The sequence below is a fragment of the Panthera tigris genome, chromosome B3 (genome assembly GCF_018350195.1).
Source record: "Panthera tigris isolate Pti1 chromosome B3, P.tigris_Pti1_mat1.1, whole genome shotgun sequence".
NCBI lineage: Eukaryota > Metazoa > Chordata > Mammalia > Carnivora > Felidae > Panthera > Panthera tigris.
Window position 1 is genome coordinate 143,751,001 of NC_056665.1, and position 22,897 is coordinate 143,773,897.

The 22,897-nt window shown below is 44.3% G+C and overlaps 1 protein-coding gene across 10 annotated transcripts in view; it reads left to right on the forward strand.

Annotated features, from left to right (window-relative positions):
- Positions 1-22,897, forward strand: part of TRAF3 (TNF receptor associated factor 3) — a 132,483-nt gene that overhangs the window by 17,026 nt on the left and 92,560 nt on the right. For 2 of the 10 annotated variants that reach the window (XM_042990633.1, XM_042990635.1), the window contains exon 1: positions 10,948-11,544. The exons of 6 other annotated variants lie outside the window; for them this stretch is intronic. The gene's annotated coding sequence lies outside the window, so the exon portion shown is untranslated. Of the gene's footprint in view, positions 1-10,947; positions 11,545-22,897 lie in introns of those variants that run through there. 2 more of the 10 variants (XM_042990634.1, XM_042990637.1) reach the window with 1 other exon arrangement.

A 22,897-nucleotide genomic window follows, 5' to 3' on the forward strand; every position in this document is an offset into this window, starting at 1 on the left:
TTGGCCCCATCCACTGCTTATACTCTATCTCTCTCTGTCTCAAATAAATAAGCATTAAAAAAAAAAAAAGAAAGGAAAAATGTCTGAAAACTACGTGTGCTTGTGTGATACCCATCATTCATTATTAACTAAAAAATACAAAACGTCTTTCTCATTTTAAGGAGCTTTTTTTTAATTGTTTTTTTTGCACATCAGTATTGTAGATGATTGGGGGGGGGGGAGCTAACCAACCTAGGAAGGAGGAGGTGAGGTGTTTTTTGTTTTTTTTTTATCATCAAGCAGTAAACATTTTTTTGGATGGGATTTTTTTTTTCCTCCCTGTGCAGACACCTTGGGCTGAGGCTGGCGGGTAGTGAGATATTGAAAACGTAGGTGACTGTTGGTTTCTCACAACTCTAAAAATGAGGTGGGAATCTCTTGCTGAATTCTGTATTCCTTGAGATAAGTGGATCATTAACTGGGAGTTGGGAATCTTTTTCTCATCTAGCCTAATGTTCAGTTAATGTGCCTTGAGCTCCCGTAATGTTCTTGTTACAGAGCTAGGATGAGTGAGATTCGGCACCCGCCTTGAAGAGCCTGGGCTGCAGAAGTCCGCTCCTGTGCACAGGGAAGGGAGATGCCAGAAACCAAGGGTATGGGACCACCACAGCACCTGGACTGAAGCTTGTGGCAGGAAGGGCGTGGAAGGTGGAATTTTACCACCCTGCCCTCAGGGAGCAGTCGCTCAGCTGGAGAGCGAAGACCCACCTAAGTAGTCATAAAACCAAGTAGTCATAAAATGAATTAGTGAATTGTGTGGAAGACTGAGAGTATGGTGGAAATCCGGGAAAGGGGAAGCTCTTGGCCGGCTGTGGGTAGGTGGGGGGGGTGGGGGGGGTGGGGTGTAGTCCGGGAAGGCTTCTGGGAGGTGGATGTCGAGTCCCAGCATGAGCGAGGTCTCTGGGCCTCTTGCAGGGCCCTGAGGATGGCAGGAAGGGGATTTCTCCATACCCCGCTGTGTCGGTAAGAGGAGATCTGACAATTTGCCGTCCTCCAGTAGATACAGTGCCGGCGGTGCCGCTGGTCTGCGGGGTTCCAATTGTAGTGTTTCCAGTGTTGTCCTCCCGCTCTTACCAGGCCCTTTGTGACCCTGGGGAACCGGCGTTCTACACTGCGAAGGGCCTGGTCTGCACTGGGGAACGGAGCGGTGAGTGGCAGCACGTTGCTGTCTCTACTGTTTCTCCCTGTAGGTAGAAAGGCTCAAAAAGTGGTGGTGAGGGGAGGGGTGGAAATGTTAAAAAGCACCTCCCTCAGGACCCCCTCCCCCAACCTACTGCTCTGTCATCTGTGCTGAAATGACCTAAATCTTTTTAATTCTCAAGAAATAAAAAATTGGGTCCTATGATTTCATTTCATGATTTGCATTTTTCTAGGGCTTGCTCCATGCAGGTTTTAACTTTGTGTATATATATATTTTTTCTAATGTTTTTAATTTATTTTTTAATTTATTAAATTTATTATAAATTTAATTAATTTCTTAATTATTTTTGGTGGGGGAGGGGCAGAGAGAGGGACAGAGGATCTGAAGCGGACTCTGCGCTGACAGCAGCGAGCCCCCAGTGTGGGGCTTGAACTCATGAACCATGAGATCATGACCTGAACCAAAGTTGGACACTCAACTGACTGAGCCACCCAGGTGCCCTTATACGTGTATATTTTTTAAAGGTTTTTTTTTTTTTTTTTATGCTTATTTATTTTGAGGGAGAGAGAGAAAGCGAGTGGGAAGGGGCAGAGGGGGTGGGGGAGAGAACCCCAGCAGGCTCCGTGCTGTCAATGCAGAGCCCAGTGCGGGGTTTGATCTCATATGCTGTGAGATCATGACCCGAGCCGAAATCGGGAGTCCGATGCTCAACTGACTGAGCCACCCAGGCACCCCGTATATATTTTTTAATGCAGGTTATTGGGTAACTTTTTATGAGGCCATTCTACCAAAAGAGATATCAGGCATGCTGTTCTGATATTCTGATTTTCTTTCCAATTTAAACACTGATTCTATGGCAAAACCCAAAAGCATGTTTATTGGAAACTTGGTTTCTTTGAGTGGAGAGAAAAGCTAAATCAATTAACCAAGTGGGATAATAAAGTTTTCAGGACACTAGTAGTACCAGAGTGGTAAAAACCTGAGCCTCCAGGAGTCATGAGAATTGTAGTGAAGGTTTCCAGAGACCAGCTTTGTATTCTGGAAGGTTAATGCCCAGTAGGAGGCCTGCATACACTGTAGGTAATGAGGTTCCCATTAGACCTCTCCTGTCAGTGTTCATGTCCAGAACTGCAAGTTTGGGAGAGAGGAGAGCCACACCAGAGGCCCACACAATTCCACGTGGTTTCGCTGATAGACTTGCAGTCCGCTGTGCCTTGTAGCTGCCTCCCTTGGCTGTGCCCTGCGCCCACCCCCGTCTTCTCCCTGTTTTACGGCATTAAGAGGCTTATATGACTGGAGACTTCCTTTGACACGGTACCTTTCTTGGGTGCTTTTAATGACTTAGAAAGGAAGAACAGGGCAACTAGTTCTTGTCCTTCCCTGCCCAGTAATGCCCCGAAGTCACAACTTTATTCTAGAAATTAAATTCTATCCTTTTTGGATTAATATAGCCTGATGTTTGAGATGTTATTATAGGGTAAATTAAGTCTTCTGGTTTCAGATAGCTTTTCTGTGTGGGAAAGGGCATGGCATGGCTTTAGTGTAGTATGTTGTAAGTCTCTAAGGCCCAGTAAGTTTTATTTAAAAATTCTAAAAAAGATTTATTATTTATTTTTGCCTTTTTTATTTTTTAAAGTTTATTTTACTTATTTTGAGAGAGAGAGAGAGACAGCATGAACAGGGGAGGAGCAGAGAGAGAGGGAGAGAGAATCCCAAGCAGGCTCCACACCCAGCGCAGAGCCTGATGTGGGGCTCGAACCCATGATCCTGAGCCAAAACCAAGAGTTGGACGCTTAACTGACTGAGCCACCCAGGCGCCCCTATTTTTTATTTCTTAAGTAATTTCTACACCTAACATGGGGCTTGAACTCACAATCCTGAGATCTAGAGTCACATGCTTTACAACTGAGCCAGCAAGGCGCCCCTTTATCTTAAGTTTTAATACAAATTTCACACTGTACTAGTAATATGTCTGATTTTTTTTTGAAATATAAACACACTTTGTCTCCCAAATTTTTGAGTATAGTTAATTATCCAAAAGATGCGTTTTGTTTGTCCTTGGCTTCCCTAGGACCCCTGAGGGCTCCCTTGGCATTCTACCATGTGTCCCTGGAGCTGTCCATTCCCCAGCTTGAGGAGGGTACAGATGATGGAAGGCACCAGCTTTAAATATCTGAATGCCAGTCCTGCTCTCTCTACTTGGTCAGGCTATTGGTTCTGTCTGAATTGCTTTCCCCATCTGCAAAATGAGGCAGAAAGCACCATGCACATCACGTGCTTGTTAGGAGTGAAATGGACAATAAAGCATTCTACGATGTTAACATAGAGAATCAAGATGTAGTAGAGTAAGAATGTTCAAGTCTTAGAATGTAGACCTAATATGCCCTTGCCTGTGGTAGGGACCACGGAGACTTTCTAGTTGAATTCCCTCTTTTTTTATATGAGAGGCTCGGAATGTTTGGCTGAATAACTGTCCCAAGTTGGATAATGGCAAAGCATGGACTATTCACCCAGAGTACAGATTTTTTCTTTATATGTTGTACTGTTCAAGATTTTCCCCAGGGAAGCTGCTTGGTCTCTATTCTGACTTGGGATAATTGAGACTTATTTGATCAGCACACATTTTTGAGAGCCTACTCAAGAGCTGTGCTAGCTGTCAAAGCTGAGTAGTCAAGTAAACTGCTGTCTGATCACCATCCTCGGGGAGCTTATGGAAGGTGGTGAGCCGGAAGAGCCACTGGGTAGGCCCTGTGTGGGTAGAACGGAGGTGCTGAGAGAGTGGGGGGGCGGTGCCGTGTCACTTGGACTGCGGGCTTAGGAGGTGTTTCCCAGGGAGGACGACCATCAGCAAGCCCGCAGAAGAGAAAGGGAGGCAGTGGCTGGCAGAGTTGCGTGTCAGAGTCTGAAGGCGCTCCCTGTGGCTTCGGGGAGAGTGACCGAGAACAGGGCACTGGCTGCCTTTGGGTGCCACCTCTGTGCCAGCCTAACTTGGAGTAAGAGTTATTCCCATTTTACAGATGAGAACAGTGAAGAGCGATAGGCCTGTTGGACTCCAGAGTTCCTGTTTTCATTACTGTGCCGCGTGGTCAGTTTAAGCTGAGTTACAGTCCTGTTTTGGATTTTGTTCACATTCTAGACTTTTTAGTTTTGCTTTCAGATTCTAACGTTTTAGTTTTGCTGGTAAATAGTACTTTTTAAATAAATTATGTATTTTTCCAGCATATGTTTTTCCTGTAGCCTTTCCTTCTAACATCTGTTTTGCCTTCATTGACTCCTTTTTCTAGCTGGTATTCCCTCCATTTCTTCTTTCTGTTTTGAGTTATTTTCTTATAGCAGCAACATTACATTCAGTATCCTTTAACAAATTCAGTTAAGATGTTCTTTACCCCTGTGGTTCAGATGTTGCTTACATCTTGCTGAGTAGCAGTCCCAAACCTGATTTACTAATGTGTTTTCTTTCCCCTTTCCCTCTCTTAATTTGCATTTAAACGGGTAGTCAAGTAATAATGATAGTGTTTAGTCATTATGTTTTTATAAGGTTTTACAAGCATTAGCTTGTTAGTGGTGAACAAGTCCCCGGTGCCTGGTCACTCTGTAGAGAGCATAACGCTTGCAGTCCAGCACAAATTTCTACCCATTCATCTGGAATTTAATTATGACTACGGATTACTTATGGGAATAGAAGTTAAAGGCAAAGAAGCCTTCTCCACAATTAGCGAGGAAATGATGTTGTTGACTCTTTTGGAGAAGATTTTAAGTGGCTCTTCTGCTAGAACCACTGTAAAGTTTTGAACACAGAACTGGGAAGGGTCAGTGATGGCTGGGTTGAGGGGGGGAGGCTTGTTTCATGGACATCTATCTGTACCTGCTCCAGGAAGGGTTGTGAATACTGGCACACATCTAGGCCCCAAGGCCACAAGGTCAGGTTCCTGGAGTGATACAGGGTAGATTCCTTAGTTCTTAACATGAGTTAGACTTCTTGGGTGCATGCCATGGTATTGGATAGCAAGGGCCTTATGTTCCTGGAGCCTGTTCTGCCTTCTTCAGGTTGAGGAATGTTCTGGTGCATCTTGGATGTGTCTCTAGTGTTGAGATGACAAGCTTCTCAAGGACAGGGTCACTTCATCATATTTTCGGTGTGGCCTAAGATGCACTCAGTAACAATGAGACATTTATGTGTGGGAGGAGTATGGGTCTGAAATCAGGCCTGATTTGAATTCTGGTCCTTCGTTTAGCTTACTTATCCTTTGTGAACCTTAATTTTTCTCAGCCATGGAAAGGTAATTGTGAGGAATAGAAGTGAGAATGTGAGTGAATGTGAGAACCCAGCATATCGTAAGTGCTAATTCCTTTCCCTCTTTCCTTTCCTGAGTGATTTCCTAAAGGGAAAACCTGCCTTGTTAGCAAGGGGAATGACAGGTTGTCTTGGGAGTGTGGCTTGGCCCTGGGAGACTACCCTGCAGGTAAGTGTAGAAGCAGCGTGTTACTGGACCATAAAGAAATTACTCATAATAAAGAGTAAAATGATTTGTAGAAAAGGAATTTTTTGCCTGTGATGATTTTTGATAAATTAAAATTTATGTTTTAATTTCAGTAGATTATTTTTTCTGTTATTTAGCAGAATAATGTTCTTCAGTTCGTTCTCATCTCTGTTCAAATGTCACTTCTTTCAGGAGGTCTTCCCTGAACACCCTAATTAAAATAGTCCACACTCACTCTCTAGTCTCTTACCTTGCTTTCTAAATTTGTAACAGAAAAGTTTTGTTCATCATCTTAACCCGTGTACTAGGAGAGCGCCTGGAGTGTGGTAGGTACTCAGGTATTTGTATGGATGAATCAGTACACTGTAGCCTAACCACGTTTTCTTTTATTGAGGCAAAATTCACATTAACATACAATTAACCGTTTTAGAATGTACATTTCAGTGGTATTTAGCATATTCACAATGTTGTGCAACCGCCAGCTCTCTCTAATTTCAAACCTTTTTCATCATCCCATAAAAAAACCTTATGCATTAAGTGATCATTCCTTACTCTGTCTTCCTCCCAACCCCTGGTAACCTCTCATCTGCTTCCTGTCTCTATGGATTTGCCTGTTCTAGCCATTTCATATAAAAGGAGTCATACAACAGGTGACCTTGAATGTCTAGCTTCTTTCACTTGGTTTTTGAGGTATATCTAAATTACAGCATGTATAAGTGTTTTGTTCCTTTTTATGGCTGAATAATATTCCATCCTGTGTATATATCACAAGTTATTTATCCATTCATCCACCGATGGACATTTGGATTGTTTTCCTCTTTTGGCTATGATGAATAATTTGTGTAAGTTTCTGTGTAGACATGTGTTTTCATTTCTCTTGGGTGAAATACCTAGGAATAGAATTGCTAGGTCATATGGTAATAATTCTGTGTTTAACTTATTCCCACCACAGACGTCCTAGGGTTCCAATTTCTGTACATCATTGCAACATTTATCTATCTAAGCTAGTCTAGTGGATATAAAGTAGTATCTTCAGTGTAGTTTTGTATTTCCTTAATGGCCAGTGATACTGAACATCTTTTAATTTATATCTTTTTTGGAGTGATGTGCACTTAAGCCCTTTGCTCATGTTTTTTTTTTTTTTTTTTTCCAACGTTTTTTATTTATTTTTGGGACAGAGAGAGACAGAGCATGAACGGGGGAGGGGCAGAGAGAGAGGGAGACACAGAATCGGAAACAGGCTCCAGGCTCCGAGCCATCAGCCCAGAGCCTGACGCGGGGCTCGAACTCACGGACCGCGAGATCGTGACCTGGCTGAAGTCGGACGCTTAACCGACTGCGCCACCCAGGCGCCCCTCATGTTTTAATTGGGTTATCTTTTTGTTGTTGAATTGTAAGAGTTATATATATGTATGTGTGTATATATATATATATATATGCACACACACACACGTGTATGTGTGCGTATATATATATATATACACATACACACATACGTACATATGTGTACACATGTGTATGTATATATATATATATATGTACACATACACGCACATACATATATACTTAATCTGTTTCAATTTTGAGAGAGAGAGAGAGAGTGTGTGTGAGTGAATGAGTGGGGGAGGGGCGGGGTGAGAGAGAATCCCAGGCAGGCGCTGCACCGTTAGCACAGCGCTGGACATGGGGCTTGATCTCACAGATCACAAGATCATGACCTGAGTGGAGATCAAGAGCCGGATGCTCAACCAACTGAGCCACACAGGTGCCCCAGGAGTTCTTTATGTATTTTGAATATTAAACCCTTAGTAAATATATGGTTGACAAATATTTCCTCCCATTCTGTAGGTCTTTTTTTCAGATTCTTAATAAGGTCCTTTGGTGCACAAAAATTCTTACTTTTGTTAATTCCAGTTGATCCATTTCTTTTCTTTCTTTTGCTTGTGCTTTTGGTATCAAATATGAGAATCCATTGACAAATCTGAGGTCATGAGGATTTACCCCTATGTTATATAGTTTTGACTCTTATATTTAGGTCTTTAATCCATCCATTTTGAGTTAATATTTGTATATGAAGTGAAGTGGGAGTCCCACTTCATTCTTTTGTATGTGGTTATACACTTGTCTCAGCACCATTTGTTGAAGAGACTGTTCTTTCCTCATTAGATGGTCTTGGTACCTTTGTTGGAAATCAGCTGGCCATAGATGTTTGAATCTATTTTTCAACTCTCAGTTCTGTTTTATCAGTCTGTCTTTCCTTTTGCCAGTGGCACACTGTTCTGATTACTGTAGCTTTGTAGAAAGTTTTGAAGTAGTAAGAGAAGTATGAGTCTTTCAATTTTATTTTTCTTTTTCATTATTGCTTTAGCTACTTGAGACCCCTTGCAGCTTCATGTTAATTTGAGAATCAGTTTTTCTCTTGCTGCAAAAAGAGGTCGTTGGAATTTTGATAGGGATTGCATTGAATCTGTTTTGGGGAGTTGCCATTGTAACACTGCTAAGTGTTCGAATCCATGACTGTGGGTGTCTTTCTACTTATTTACATCTTTAATTTCTTTTAGCAAGATTTTGTAGTGTCAATGTATAAATCTACCTCCTTGGTTAAATTTATTCCCAGGTATTTTGTTCTTTTGGATGTTATTGTACACAGAATTGTTTCCTTAATTTTCTTTAAGATTTTTCATTGCTAGTGTATAAAAACACAATTGATTTTCGTGTGGTGACCATATACCCAGACTTTGCTGAATTTGGTTATTATTTTTCTAGTAGTTTTGGGGATTTTTTAAAAGTGTTTTTAATGTTTATTTATTGTGAGAGAGAGAGAATGAGCAAGCAGGGGAGGGACAGAGAGAGAGAGAGAGAGACAGACAGACAGAGACAGTGAATCCCAAGCAGGCTGTGTGCTGTCAGTGCAGAGCCTGATGCGGGGCTGGAACCCAAGAACTGTGAGATCATGACCTGAGCCAAAACCAGGAGTCGGACACTTAACCAAGCCACTCAGGTGCCCCAGGGGGGTTTTCCATGTATGTAGATTTTCTATATATAGAATCATGTTATGTACAAATATCGTTTATCTTTTTCTTTCCTTTTATCCTTTTATTTCCTTTTTCTTGCCTAATTGCTCTGGCTAGCACTTTTACTAGAGTGTTGAATAGCAGTAGTGAAAGCAGACATCCTTATCTTGTTCCTGGTATTAGGGGAAAGTTTACATACAATCTTTCACCATCGATTATGAAGTTAGGTGTGGGTTTTATTTTGTTTTTGTTTTAAAGAAATGCCCTTTTCATTTTAAGGACGTTCTCTTCAATTCATAGTTGGCTGAGCATTTCATCATGAAAGGATGCTGAATTTTGTCAGATGCTTTCTATGTTTCTATTGGTAGGATCATGTGGGTTTTTTCCCTCTTTATTCTGAGTGTGGTGTTTTACATTAATAGATTTCTGCATGTTGAACTACCTTTGCTTTCCTGGGATAAATCTCACTTTGTCCCGGTGTATAATCATCTTAATGTCTTGTTATATGTGATTTGCTCCTATTTTGTTGAGGTTTTTACATCTATATTCATAAGGGATATGGGTTTTTAGTTTTTTTGTGGTATCTTTGTCTGGCTTTTGTATCAGGTTACCAACTGCATTTTGACTGGACATAGGCTTCTTCAGAATTTTGAAACCTGTCCTCTCTTCCATGTATAGAAAAATTTAGGAGAGTTTTCAGGCAGACAGGATGACGATGATCATGCCACATACCTCCACAATACAAGGCTGCCCGTCATAGCTTATCACTGGGAAAATCCTGGCTGATACTACCACCATAACTCTGTTTCTACCAGTGGAGAATGAACACTATTCCTGATGCCAGGACAAGAGAGAGATGTGCCTGTCGCTTTGTGAAAAAGCCACAGATTGTTCTGGATAATGATAGTTGAATAACAAACTGCCCTAAGTATTAGTGACCTAAACCAGCAGTAATCTGTTATTAGATCTTATGGTTCTGTGGGTTGATCAGGCAGGGTTCAGCTGGGTGATTCTTCTGCTCTGTGTGGCATTAGCCAAGGTCACTCACTGGTGTTTATCTGGCATCTGGTGTGGAGGTCCAGCATGGCTATGCTCCCATGACTGGATGGTTGGAAGGCCTAGCTTTTAGTGGTTCTTCCTTTCCATGTACTGTCAGGGCCTCTGCAGATGGCCTCTCTGCTAGGGTGGTCGGATTTCTTACATGACAGCCTAGGATTCCTACAATGAGTTTTTTAGGAGAGGAAGCAGAGGCTGACAGATTAGTGTTAGTGTTATTCCTACTATGTTCTATTGATCGAAGAACCTGCGAGGTACTCCCAGGTTTAGGGAGAGGAGACACATTGCTTATCTCTTGTTGAAAGGAGTGTCTGTTTGTGGCCATCTTTAACCCACTGCACATGTTGTGGTTTGATTCCAGTGCTATCAACAGTGTATGTTGTATATGCTTCATAAGACAGGCTTTTGCGGGCTAAAATGGAAACCCCAACTGCTGTGTTACCTGTTTTCTGTGAGAAAATGCATTCTGTCTTCTGAACCAAGAATTCATGAATAAAATTTTGAAATACACCCATTCATAAAATGGTAATTCATAAAATGTAGTAAAATATATGTTTGGAGCACCTGGGTGGCTCAGTTGGTTAAGTGTCCAACTCGTGACTTCAGCTCGGGTCATGATCTCATGGTTCGTGGGTTTGAGCCCCACGTTGGGCTCTAAGTTGATAGCGTGGAGCCTGCTTGGAATTCTTTCTCTCCCTCTTTCTCTTTGTCCCTCACACTCACACTCACCCTCTCTCAAATAAATTAAAAAATAACCACACACACAAACATTTAAAAAGTATGTTTTATTTATTTAATCAGCAGAAATCCTTGATCATCTGTCAGTTTTTCAAGTACAACCTTGGGTCTATATATTTTCCCTTCCTATTCATTCGTCTTAAAAATTACTTGAAAATTCACTTTCATTTTAAAGAGTATTATGGAGTTTAAGCTTCTATCTCTCTCGGTTCTTTTTTTTTAAAATTTTTTAACGTTTATTTAGTTTTGAGAGACAGAGAGAGATAGAGCATAAGTGGGGGAGGGGCAGAGAGCGAGGGAGAGACAGAATCTGAAGCAGCTCCAGGCTCTGAGCTGTCAGCACAGAGCCCGACACGGGGCTCGAACTCACAAACCGCGAGATCATGACCTGAGCCAAAATCAGATGCTCAACTGACTGACCCACCCAGGTGCCCCGTCTCTCTCTCTCTGTTCTTAAAAAAAGCTTCATTGAGAAAATATTGGTAAGCCTACATATCCTAAATTTCCTGTTGTTCACCCTAGATCATTCTAGTAAAACCCCTAGAGACTTATTAGAATTAAGTTACGGCTGTTTATGTAGAAAAGTGTGGGATAATTTGACAGCATGTGAGGAGGTGTGTATGCGTTAGTTGTAACATGGAAATCTCATTTTCTGTAAACTGTGCTTTCTCAGCCTTTCTCAGCTGATTGTTGCAACACTATTTGAGCAAGCAAGTGTGATGAGGTCATAGAAGAGTGAGAGTGAATTTAAATAATGAAACAAGAAATCTGCCTCTGTATGGGGGCTGATGAGGGTGGAGAGGGAGGAGCTGTGCGAGTTGTGTCGTGTTCCCTCACGCGCCCTCTGCCTGCACCCGCACCCGCACCGGAGCTCCCAGAGCCCCCAGAGCCCCGCCTGCTACAGGGTTGTGATTCCAGTACCCCTGGCCAGGAGGCCGGCTTCTGGGTGAGCTTCCCAAGCTTACTGCGCCTTTGTTCCTCAACACCCGTCACTGCTGGGCATCTGACCTCCTGTCCAAAGTAGGCATGAATGAAGGGAGTCAGCGTCTTTATGGGTGATACACAGAAGTGACAGGTGCGTGAAATTTCAGGGAGTCCTGGGAGTTCCTGAGTCCCCTTCTGTCATGCCTGAGGTCAAGAGCCTGTGGTCTAGATGGTCTGAGCACTTTTACGGCGGTCAAATTTTTTTTTTATTTATTTTTCAAAAATTTATATCCAAATTAATTAGCATATAGTACAACAATGATTTCAGGAGTAGCTTCCTTCCTGCCCCTTACCCATTTAGCCCATCCCCCCTCCCACAACCCCTCCAGTAACCCTCTGTTTGCTCTCCATATTTAAGAGTCTCTTGTTTTGTCTCCCTCCCTACAGCAGTCAAGTTTTACACACACACACACACACACACACACACACACACACACACGCGGGCACGCCCATTCCTCATTCTGTTCTTTTTATGAACTCTGTAAGTGTGCTGACTTCTGGCATATCATCAAGGAAAGAATGATTACTCTCTGCAAATCTTGGGGGTTGCTGCTTTACCTTTTTCATTCACCATTACCTCCAAGATTCTCTACACCATATGTGGTGACTGTGGCCTGGGGGTGACCAGCATAGGGGCTGAAGAAGGGTAATGAAACTAGAGGACTGGGGAGGGTGGAAACCGAGACAGGGAGGATGGGGACAGGACAGCGGCATTTCACACAGTTGTTCATGTTGTCTGGCTCCCCTGTCCTGGTTCATGTAAACGAGGCATTTCTTTGTGTTAAGGTGAATTAAGATAGTTACCCTCGCTTTTTGTCTTACGGTTCTTGGGAACTGCATCAGGTTTTAGTCACTTATATATTTCACCTGAAACAGTTGTCTGTGAGGCCTCTTCATAGAGGTCCCAATTCTGCATATAGTAAAAGTCTCTTAAAACTTTGACATTCTGTTCTTCTAAGTGTAACACTACAAATGTGAAAGTTTCTAAATTACATAGAATGGGAGAAGGCAGGAAGAGTACTTGTTGGCAGCCAGGGGCTGGAAAGTTTGGGTAGAGCTGGTGGCCTCCCTGCGGTGGAGGGAAGAGATTTACGTAGGAGTCGGGGGCCTGCAGGCTAGGCCCCACCAGCCTTTGAGACCCTGAGCAAGTTCAACCTTTGAAACCCCTATCTCCTTTCATGGCAGATAGGGATAATGGTGTCATGGCTGTTGTGAAGGTAAAATAATCAGCTTTAAAAAATTCACCAGAAACACAAAAGATGGTATTTAAGGTTAAAGGAACTTGCAGTTTTCAACCTGGAAAAGAGAAGGTGGAGGATATGTCCATCAGACATTGACTGTTTCAGCGTGTATTTAGGTGGTCGGTATTTTTCTGCACGTTTTTATTAAGTATATGTATAAGGAAAAGCAACATATAAATGAACACTGACCAAAGTCAGCTTAGTGCCGCAAACTTTTATAGAGATTTCATGGATGCCAGTCATGCTAGGTAGATATGCGTGCATGATACTAAGTGAGACGTTCTCTGTGTTCTCAAAAAATTCAGACTGTGCGTTTCAATCTAGAACATTATACTTTATGAAAGAGGCATGTATTAACCAGCTCAGGCTGTCATAACAAAGTACCACAGGCTGGTACAAAGGAATTTATCTCTCAGAGTTCTGGAGGCTCAAAGCCCAAGATGAGGTGCAGGCCAGTTCAGTTTCCGGTGAGGGCTCTCTTCTGGCTTGCAGATGGTTGCCATTTGACTGTGTCCTCACATGGAGGGGAGAGAGTGACAGGAAGCATGCTCTCTTCTGTCTCTTCTGGTGTTTATTTATTTATATTTGAGAGAGAGAGAGAGCATGGGAGGGGTAGAGAGAGGGAGACCCAGAATCAGAAGCAGGCTCCAGGCTCTGAGCTGTCAGCACAGAGCCCGATGAGGGGTTTGAACTCCATAACCGCGGGATCATGACCTGAGCCGAAGTCGGATGCTTAACCAACTGAGCCACTCAGACGCCCCTCTACTGTCTCTTCTTATTAGAGCCTGTAATTACCTCCCATAGGCCCATCTCCAGATGCCACCATAGTAGGGGTTAGAGTTCTGCCATATGAATTTTGAGGGGGCATAATTCAGACCATATGTAGTATTCTGCCCCCCACCCCTCAAATTCATGTCCTTCTAACATGCAGAATATATGCATTCCATCTCAACAGCCCAAAAGTCTGTTAGTCCCAGTTGTAACCTCTAAAGTCCAAAGTTTTACCTAGATGTCATCTAAATCAAATGTGGGTGAGACTCGAGGTATGATTCACCTTGAGACAAAATTCCTGTTCAGCTGTGAACCTGTGAAACCACTTCCAAAGTACAATGGTGGGGGCAGGCACAGGATAGCTGTTCCTGCTCCAAAAGCGAGAACTAGGAAAGAAGGACTGGATGGCAGGTCCAAAGCACTTCCACAACTTAGCAAGGCAAATTCTGTTAGATCTTAAGGCTTGAGAATAATCCTCTTTGGGTTTGATTCCCTGCTTTCTGGATCCTTGGCAGTGAAGGTCGGCCCCTTCTCGGTTTGGGGCTGTGGTCCCAAGGCTCTAGGCAACTACTCTCTGGTCTATTGAAATCTAGGTGGTGGCAGTCCTGAGGATCCCTGTATGGCCTGCAAAGCAATAGAACCCAAAGCGGGGGGTGGGGGGGTGCGTGTATGTGCAGGTTACAGGATGAGTAAGTCGGCAAGCTAATGCTCCAGTTGGAATAGGACTCTTGTTCAGTTTTCATGAGGGATTTTACCAAACTAGCCTCTCCAGAGAACTGACGGGGTGTTGCTGGCTGGAACACATTCGTGTCGTACCAGAAATGGCCCTATAGTGGCAGTGGAAGATGGTGGCTGACTTAGAATTTTGGAAGCAGAATTTGAGTTCAGGTGGCATTAGGGGGCACATTTGCATTGTGGAAGGCCTGTTCCTGGTCCTCCTTTTTTTTTTTTTTAATGTTTATTCATTTTTGAGAGGGAGAGGCACAGTGCGAGTGGGGGGAGGGACAGAGAGAGAGGGAGACACAGAATCGGAAGCAGGCTCCAGGCTCTGAGCTGTCGGCACAGAGCCCCGTGTGAAGCTTGAACTCACGAACCATGAGATCATGACCTGAGCCGAAGTCAGACACTTAACTGACTGAGCCACCCAGGCACCCCTGTTCCTGGTCCTTCTTGATGGGTGTGTTCAGTGGAGGCCGGCGGACATCTGTGGGAGGAGCAGGCTGCTTGACCTCTAATGTCCCTTTCGATCTGAGGATTCAGTGAGCATAACTTAAAATCCACAGCTTGATGGATGTGTGCAGATTCCACTCAGCTCATCAGTTCATACCGTCGTGTAGCCGTGGCACAAAAGTTAGAACTTCTTTTCACATAGTCTTCTAGTAAGTATTTGTTTCTGTCAGCTGGCAGGCAGTGGCACCTCCTTGTTTCGCGCTGGTGGGTGGCCGTCCAGTGGGACTTGGCCTTTGGTGTGGTGAGTCTCGGGTTTCGGTGGTTTCGTGGGGAAGGGGGATGCCCACAGAGCCAGAGATGGCTGGGATACTCCATCCCTAAGGCATTTAGTCACAGTTCCTGGTCACTGGCGGAAGCCTCCCAGACCCCCTGGCGGAGCACGGGGACTGCGCTGCAGCTCCTGACGGGGCTTGCGGGGCTGCCTTCTCCCGAGTCTTGCTTTAGTGTTGATTTCTTTTCTCTTAATGCTTTCATGTCAGCGGTTCTGAATCCCGGCTGCACATTACAATTATTAGAGAGAAGCACAGAAGCTGGAGACCAACTTCAGATGATTTCAGCCCGTTAAGACCCCAGAAATCAGATTTAATGGTTATCTTTGTAGAGTCCCGAGGGGATGCTGACACCCAGTGTCAGCCAGGGCTGAGAGCCTGGGGTTTAGTGGAAGCAGCTCACTTCTTCCACAGAGGACGACTCCATCAGCGGCACCTTTGCACGTGCCTCGGAAATGCAGGGTCACAGGCCCTCCCTCAGGCCTGCTGCTTCCCAGTCTGCACCCTAGTAGACTTTTCAGGGTTTCGGGATGGGCTTGCTCACGTGCGTGAAGCCCCATGCAGGCTTCGGGCCAGAGAAGCAAGGTTCCAAAGCCTGCCTCTCCTCGGCTTGCGTGAACTTGAGCAAGTTTCTTGACCTTCCTGAGCCTCGGGTCCCTGCACATGAAATGAGGACAGTAATGCGGGCACCCAGCTCCCAGCCGCGACTGGGAAGCCCCAGAGGGCGCCTCTGAAATGGAGTGGTCTCGTCATACATTCGGTGCCAAAACCTGAGCCACACTGATGTGATGCTACGCGTACTCTCTGCCCCACTTAGTGTGAATATTCCTGCATTTCACTGCAGACTCTTGATGGATGTGTTTTCTTATGGGTGCTGTTCCCGACTTCACTGGGAGCATGAGTAGTACGTGATATACATACACCGCATTTCCTTCCTAAAACCCTCAAAACTCTACATTCTGAACACATCTGGCTTTGGTTTTGGATTAAGAGATTATGGAGCTGAGGAGATAGTTCTAGGGAGTCAGCGTATACCATATTAATAGGTCAGGGTGTATGTAAAACTCCTGGCAGTTAGCAGACATCCAGCAAATGCAGCTATTAATTCCCTTGTAATGCTTCCATTTGTGTGTTTATACTCCCCATCTGGTTCCTTTGTTTTCCCAGCACCTTTATATTTGGCATACCAGACTTTATTCTTCCAATAATCCAGTATTTTCCATAAATCATAAGTAAATTGAATCTGCAGGTAAGTATCCATCATCCACCCTGTGCATGTATCTGGGCTGGACGTCACGGTAGTGGCAGTGTGCATATGTCATGGTCCCTGCTGACCGAGAGCTTAGAAATTAGTCCTAGAAAGAGAAAATGTGGAAGGTTTTTTAAAAGAAGAACCATTTAATAACATTTCAAGCCAAGAGGCCTGGCCTGACCATCCTGGCAAGCTTTTATAGAGATGGTGGGATTCTGGCTTTTTTGTTTTTTAAGTCTATTTATTTATTTTGAGAAAGGCAGAGGGAAGGAGGGAGAGAGAATCCCAAGCAGGCTCTGAGCTGTCAGCACAGAGCCCGGCGTGGGGCTCGAACCCACAAACTGTGAGATCATGACCTGAGCCAAGATCAAGAGTTGGGAGGCCAACCCACTGAGCCACCCAGGTGCTCCGAGGACGTGGGGTTCTTGTGGGTATGAAGGACCTTTATGCTGATAATGTTAGGCTCCTGCAGGGCGCTTGAGTGACTCCGTCGTGAGCGCCAGACTCTTGATTTCCACTCAGGTTCCAGGGGCATGGGATTGAGCCCACATTGGGCTCTGTTTTGAGCGTGGAGCCTGCTTGAGATTCTCTCTCCCTCTGCCTCTGCCCCCTGCTTGATCTCTCTAAAATAAAGATAAAAAATTTAGATGATGGGCTCTTGGAATGTTAGTGCTCAACTTTTCACCCTCCAGTGCAGCCTGGTGCGGGGAGAGGGTGGTCCTGGGGGCAGTGTGGTGTGGTGGTTAAGGGTATGGACCCTGTAGCTCGGGCTCTCTCACAGCATTGTGGTTCTGGTCAGTCTCTGGTCTCTCTCAACCTCTCTGTTGACGTTTCTAAGTGTCTGACGACTGCTGTGTGTGCCACAGAAACATGCATAGATATAATTCTTGATTTGGAGTAGGTGACTCTATAAAGTTGGCTTTAAAATTTGGCTAAAAATTTGGAGACATTTTTACTTGTGTACTTTTATGAACAGCTCCCCCCTCCTCCTTTCCTTATTTTTCACTGTGGAGACTTAGAATCTTGGTTTCTCTGATATTCTTCGGGATTCCTTTGATCCATGACGGAGCTGGGTTAGGGAAATAATTGGGCTGGTTTCGGTGCTCAGTAGTGGATGACAATCATCAGCGGTCCCAAGCTTCCCACCGCGAGGCCCCCAGTGACAGAAGAGTGGACACGTGACTCACAAGTGCAGCATTCTGAGGCAGCCTGCTCTTTTTTCTTTTTCTTTTTCTTTTTTTTAAAGTTTATTTATTTTGAGAGAGAGCATGAGTAAGTAGGGGTAGAGAGAGAGAGAATCCCAAGAGGGCTCTGTGCTGTCAGAGCCCAACGCGGGGCTTGATCCCACAGACTGCGACATGACCTGAGTGGAAATCAAGAGGTGGGTGCTTTACCTGCTGAGCCACCCAAGTGCCCCTGAAGCAGCCTGTTCTGAACACAGGGTTTTTGTGATCTGTTTTATCAGAAGTTAGCATGAATTTTACATTTTGTTATATAGATTGTTCTAATGTTACAAACCTCTAAAAATCTATCAAAGTTCACCCTCCAGGACAAGGAAATGTGCCACTTATTCTCATGGCTGCCTTGCATGCCACTGCCCTCTGAGAAGCACAAGAAGAGATTCCGACCTTCCGAGGGCAGAGCAGAATCTGTTGTTGAAATTGACACACCTTTAATCCCTTAATTACTCGTCCTCAGGTTTTTTTGTTTTTTGTTTTTGGCCCTTAAGGGTGTATTTGCTCCACATGTATATTTGGTGCCTTTTGGTTTAGATAATTTAGGTAATTGGCAACTAGTTTTGATCTTACTATCAAAAATTTTGCTCTGGATTCCATCATCACCAGTCCTATCCGGGGCATTTGGAAGGCCGAGAGACTCACTGGATGCACACCCTGCGTGTGAATGTTCTGAGATGGGTGGGAAAAGGTACGACCTCAAAAGCTCTGTGGTAAACTGATGTGGAAATCTGGTACCACAAATGTCTCCAGCGATTTCAAGCGTGTAACACTTATTAACATTTTTGTTGAGAGCAATGTGCATAAAAACAGTGATAGGTGGAAGAGAATGCCCACATGAGACTGTAGCTGCTCTTAGTCCATGAATTCTGTGGTGCTTGAAGCCCCTTTGGTGGGACAGGTAGCCCCCAGACAACGGACAAGCCTTCCTCAAGGATGTTTTGGGGCCTGAAGCCATAACTGCCCAAGGTTTCCGTTGGCCTCTACCCCGGCCGATGAGCAGGGAGACCTGAGGAGGTACCAGGGAGCTGCGTGCATTCAGCCGCTTTCGTGGTTCGACCCAGTCTTACACACGTAAGAACAACTCTACAAGGCCGTGCTTTCGTGTGTGTCCTGAAGGGCTTTGGTCAGTGCAGGCATTTTTACCTGCAGGATCTCCATTCATCCTGTAGAAATGGAGAGGCTTGGTAATGAGTTCCCTCATCTGGGGTGTGAGGCCGTCCTTCGAGAGATTCTCACGTTTAGACCTAGACTCCCTCCAGAGGAAATGTTAGCATTTCTTGATGTCATGGTTCAGAACCCTACCAGGATGGTTTGTGCGCCTGTGTAAGTACCTGTTTTGCTTTCGGTTTCACTATAGGATGTAATTTGGGCCAGTTATTTTTAAGTGAGTATTTTTAGAATTTGATCCATTTCCTTGATTGCATTAATAATAGGAAAAGACCACGTGGTCTCTGGGATAATGGTTCTCAATGGGGGGGGGGGGCAATTTTGTCTCCTAGGGGACATTTGGCAATGCCCAGAAACTTGCTGAGGGGTAGGTGGGTGGGGAATGCTACTGATATCTAGTGAGTGCAGGCCAGGGATGCTGTAAATGTCCTACAATGCCCAGGACATCCCGCCGTGATGGAATTATCTGGCCTAAATCGTCAGTAGTGCTAAGGTTGTGAGACCTGGTGTAGACGTTCAGAGGTGTTTTTTTCTTGATTTCCAGGGGATGTATGACTATTCAGATTTAATATTTTTGCAAGGTGAGATACTTTCTATAAAAATTCAATCTTTAGTCATTAAATGAGATCTTAAGGAGTAAAAAAAATCTTTTTAACACAGTGAGGTTCTACTGGAAGTATGTATTAAAGTCAGCAGAGGGAACTGGGAGGTCAGATTGCCTTGGACAGAAGCCCAAATGTCCATCAGTCCATTTCAATAAACCCTTCGTGAGATATCACAATTGACATTGAAACTGGTTGGCAGGATGGGAATTTTTGAGAAGGTACCATTAGAAAAATAAAAGAATTTTCCAGCTGTGGTTCCCAAGTTCCCCAGACTTGTCTTTAACTGCTTGGGATCCTCTTTCTCCCTCTCTCTCTGCTCCTCTCCTGCTGGCTCTCTCTCTCAAAATAAATAAACATTAAAAAAAATTTTTTAAAAAAGGAAAGTTCATCTAATCGAACATAAACCAAGGAGGTTCACCCATCTAACTCCAGACAGTCTTCACGTGTTCAGGGGCTTTAGCCCCATGTATTTACTTAAAAACCATTGACTGAGTTCCCAGTGTGTGCGAGACACTGTTCTAAGTGTCAGGGAAACAGCAGGACACCATGCAGGCCGCTTCCCGCTGTCATGAAGCCTGTATGGTGAGGCAGGGCTGGAGGACAGACAGGGAAGTCCATATGCTGGTTCCAGAACGGAGCAGGATGGGTGGGAAGGGGGCGAGTCGAGAGCGGAGCCCTTGATGTAGCTGGCCTTGGAGGAGCTTGCTTAGGAGGGCCTGGCAGGAGGAGGCATTCTGTCCGTGAGTCCCGAGCAGGAGTGATCAGACGCAACTGAGGCTACTTGGTCTCACATGATTGTCATCTAGCCTGTCCACAAGAACTCTCGATCCTTTCTACCCACATTCAGTTGCTTAAACCAGATCACTGGGGAACATTCCTTGATCCCTCTCCATGCCTGTGGTCTGTGGCACTCAATCCTGCATCCTGCTTTTCCACACCTCCCTGGTCCCCAGCCAGCTCTGGGCCTCTTGCCGGTGCTGGTGGCCCCTGACTGGTCTCTCCACTTGCCCCAGGTCACTCCAGGTCACTCCCGCCCCCCCCCCCCCCATGTAGCTGTCACTGAAGCCTTTTAGAAATGTAGGTTGCCTCCCTCCCTTCACTGAAAACCCTTCAGTGGCTTCCCACTGCACCCGGAAAATACAGCATCCCTCCTCAGCAGGCTCTGCGCTGCCCTTCCTGCCTGAGCTCCAGACGCTGTAGCCTTCCCGTGGGCCTCTTCCCAGAAGAACTTGCCTGCCCACAGGTAGTGTCCGTTCTCCTCTGGACTGGGGCCCGCCCTGCCTGTGCGTTCTTCCCTCTGCCTCCCTGCCCCTCCACTCTCGAGTGCCGGTTCCTGTTGCCTTGTTTCCCCGCAGGTGCCCTCAGGTGTCCATGCAGTGCTGTGTCCTTTTATGTTGGCCGTCTTTGGTTGAGAAATCACTCACCTGGCTGCATTTCAAGAGGAGGAGGAGTGGGTGATTCACAGGGACCCACCCTCCTTCCCGCAGAGTTGGGGTTTTTGCATAGGGGATTTTTCTGTCAGTTATTTTTTCCTCACCTTTTGGAGTATTAAAAGAGCGGAGGCAGTAGGGTGTGTGTGAGGGGGGCAGTGACCACGCCCCCTGGGAGTTCTCTGATTCCTGGGGCTGGCTCGGTTCCACCCTGCTCTCACAGAGCGCAGACCGACACGTAGGTACTGGTTTTGTTAGTTAGCTTTTAAAGCAAAGCGTGGTGGGTTAGTAGGTCTTTGTTATTACAGAAAAGGAAATGGAAAACTAGTGCCACAGTTTGGCATAATTATTCCAGCATGCAAATCGGTGTGGAAGGAAGTCAAGGTAGTGTACCTCTATGCTCTGCCGGTCCTTGACAGGTCTGAAATAAAGTTTGTCAGATACGGAAGAATGCATACTCCAGGTATTTATAATTGAATAGTAGTGTGTTTACTTGGCCCAGTTGTTTGGATGAGCAGGATCTAGGAAGTGGGCACAAAGAGTCCATTTGTCCTTGTCCCTTATGTGCCACAGGCTGATGCTGGAGAATTCTTAGGTTTCCAAGTAGAAAATGAATATGAAAGAAGGCTCACACTAATCAGGAGTTAAGAGGGATTCCCAGATGGCCTCTAAGGGAAGGACATGTCTTAGAAGTTATTTGAAATGATTTGTTGGTGACAGAGAAACTTCTGAATTTGTCTGGCAGGTGGATCCCAGACATAGAGCCATGTTACAAGAAGTAATAAGCTGGAAATACTGAAAATACATTGTCCTAAAGAGAGAAAAATACATCTTAACAGCTGAATGTTGTCTCTAGAAAAATTGGAGTCCTTGTCTCAATTTTGATTGTCTTGAGCTTGCTCATGAGATTGGGTTTTTTTAAGCTTACATATCTCCTGGAAACTGAATTTATAGCCTGTGAGAATTATTTTTATGTTCTACAGTAGAATCTTTTTTTTTTTAAATAGGTAATTTTTTATTAGGAACATTTTACTATTTAGAGGACTACTACAATAATCATTAGGTGGACTGAGCAGTAATTGCTAGGCTACCTGTCAAGGGTACACATTTTTTTTTTTTTTTTATTATTTACTTATTTATTTTTAATTTTATTTTTTATTTTTTAAAATTTACATCCAAATTAGTTAGCATATAGTGCAACAATGATTTCAGAAGTAGATTCCTTAGTGCCCCTGACCCATTTAGCCCATCCCCCTCCCACCACCCCTCTTGTAACCCTCAGTTTGTTCTCCATATTTATGAGTCTCTGATGTTTTGTCTCCCTCCCTGTTTTTATATTATTTTTGTTTCCCTTCCCTTATGTTCATTGGTTTTGTCTCTTACAGTCCTCATATGAGTGAAGTCATATGATATTTGTCTTCTCTGACTAATTTCACTTAGCATAATACCCTCCGGTTCCATCCACGTAGTTGCACATGGCCAGATTTCATTCGTTTTGATTGCCGAGTAATACGCCATTGTATATATACATACACGACATCTTCTTTATCCATTCATCCATCTATGGACATTTGGGCTCTTTCCATATGTTGGCTATTGTTGATATTGCTGCTATAAACATGGGGGTGCATGTGTCCTTTCGAAACAGCACACCTGTATCCCGTGGGTAAATGCTTAGTAGTGCAATTGCTGGGGTCTACGGTGGTTCTATTTTTAGTTTTTTAAGAAACCTTCACACTGTTTTCCAGAGTGGCTGCACCAGCTTGCTTTCCCACCAACAATGCAGAAGAGATGCTCTTTCTCCGCATCCTCGCCGACATCTGTTGTTGCCTGAGTTGTTAATGTTAGCCCTCTGACAAGTGTGAGGTGGTATGTCACGGTGGTTTTGATTTGTATTTCCCTGATGATGAGTGCTGTTGAGCATTTTTTCATGTGTCGGTTGACCGTCTGTATGTCTTTTTGGAGAAGTGTCTATTCATGTCTCCTGCCCATTTCTTCACTGGATTATTTGTTTTTTGGGTGCTGAGTTTGATAAGTTCTTTGTAGATTTTGGATACTAACCCTTTATCTGATATATCATTTGCAAATATCTTCTCCCATTCTGTTGGTTGCCTTTTAGTTTTGCTGATTGTTTCCTTTGCTGTGCAGAAGCTTTTTATTTTGATGAGGTCACAGTAGTTCATTTTTGTATAGAGTACAGTCTTTTATGGCATAGAATCTTAAAGATCTGTGTGGATGGGA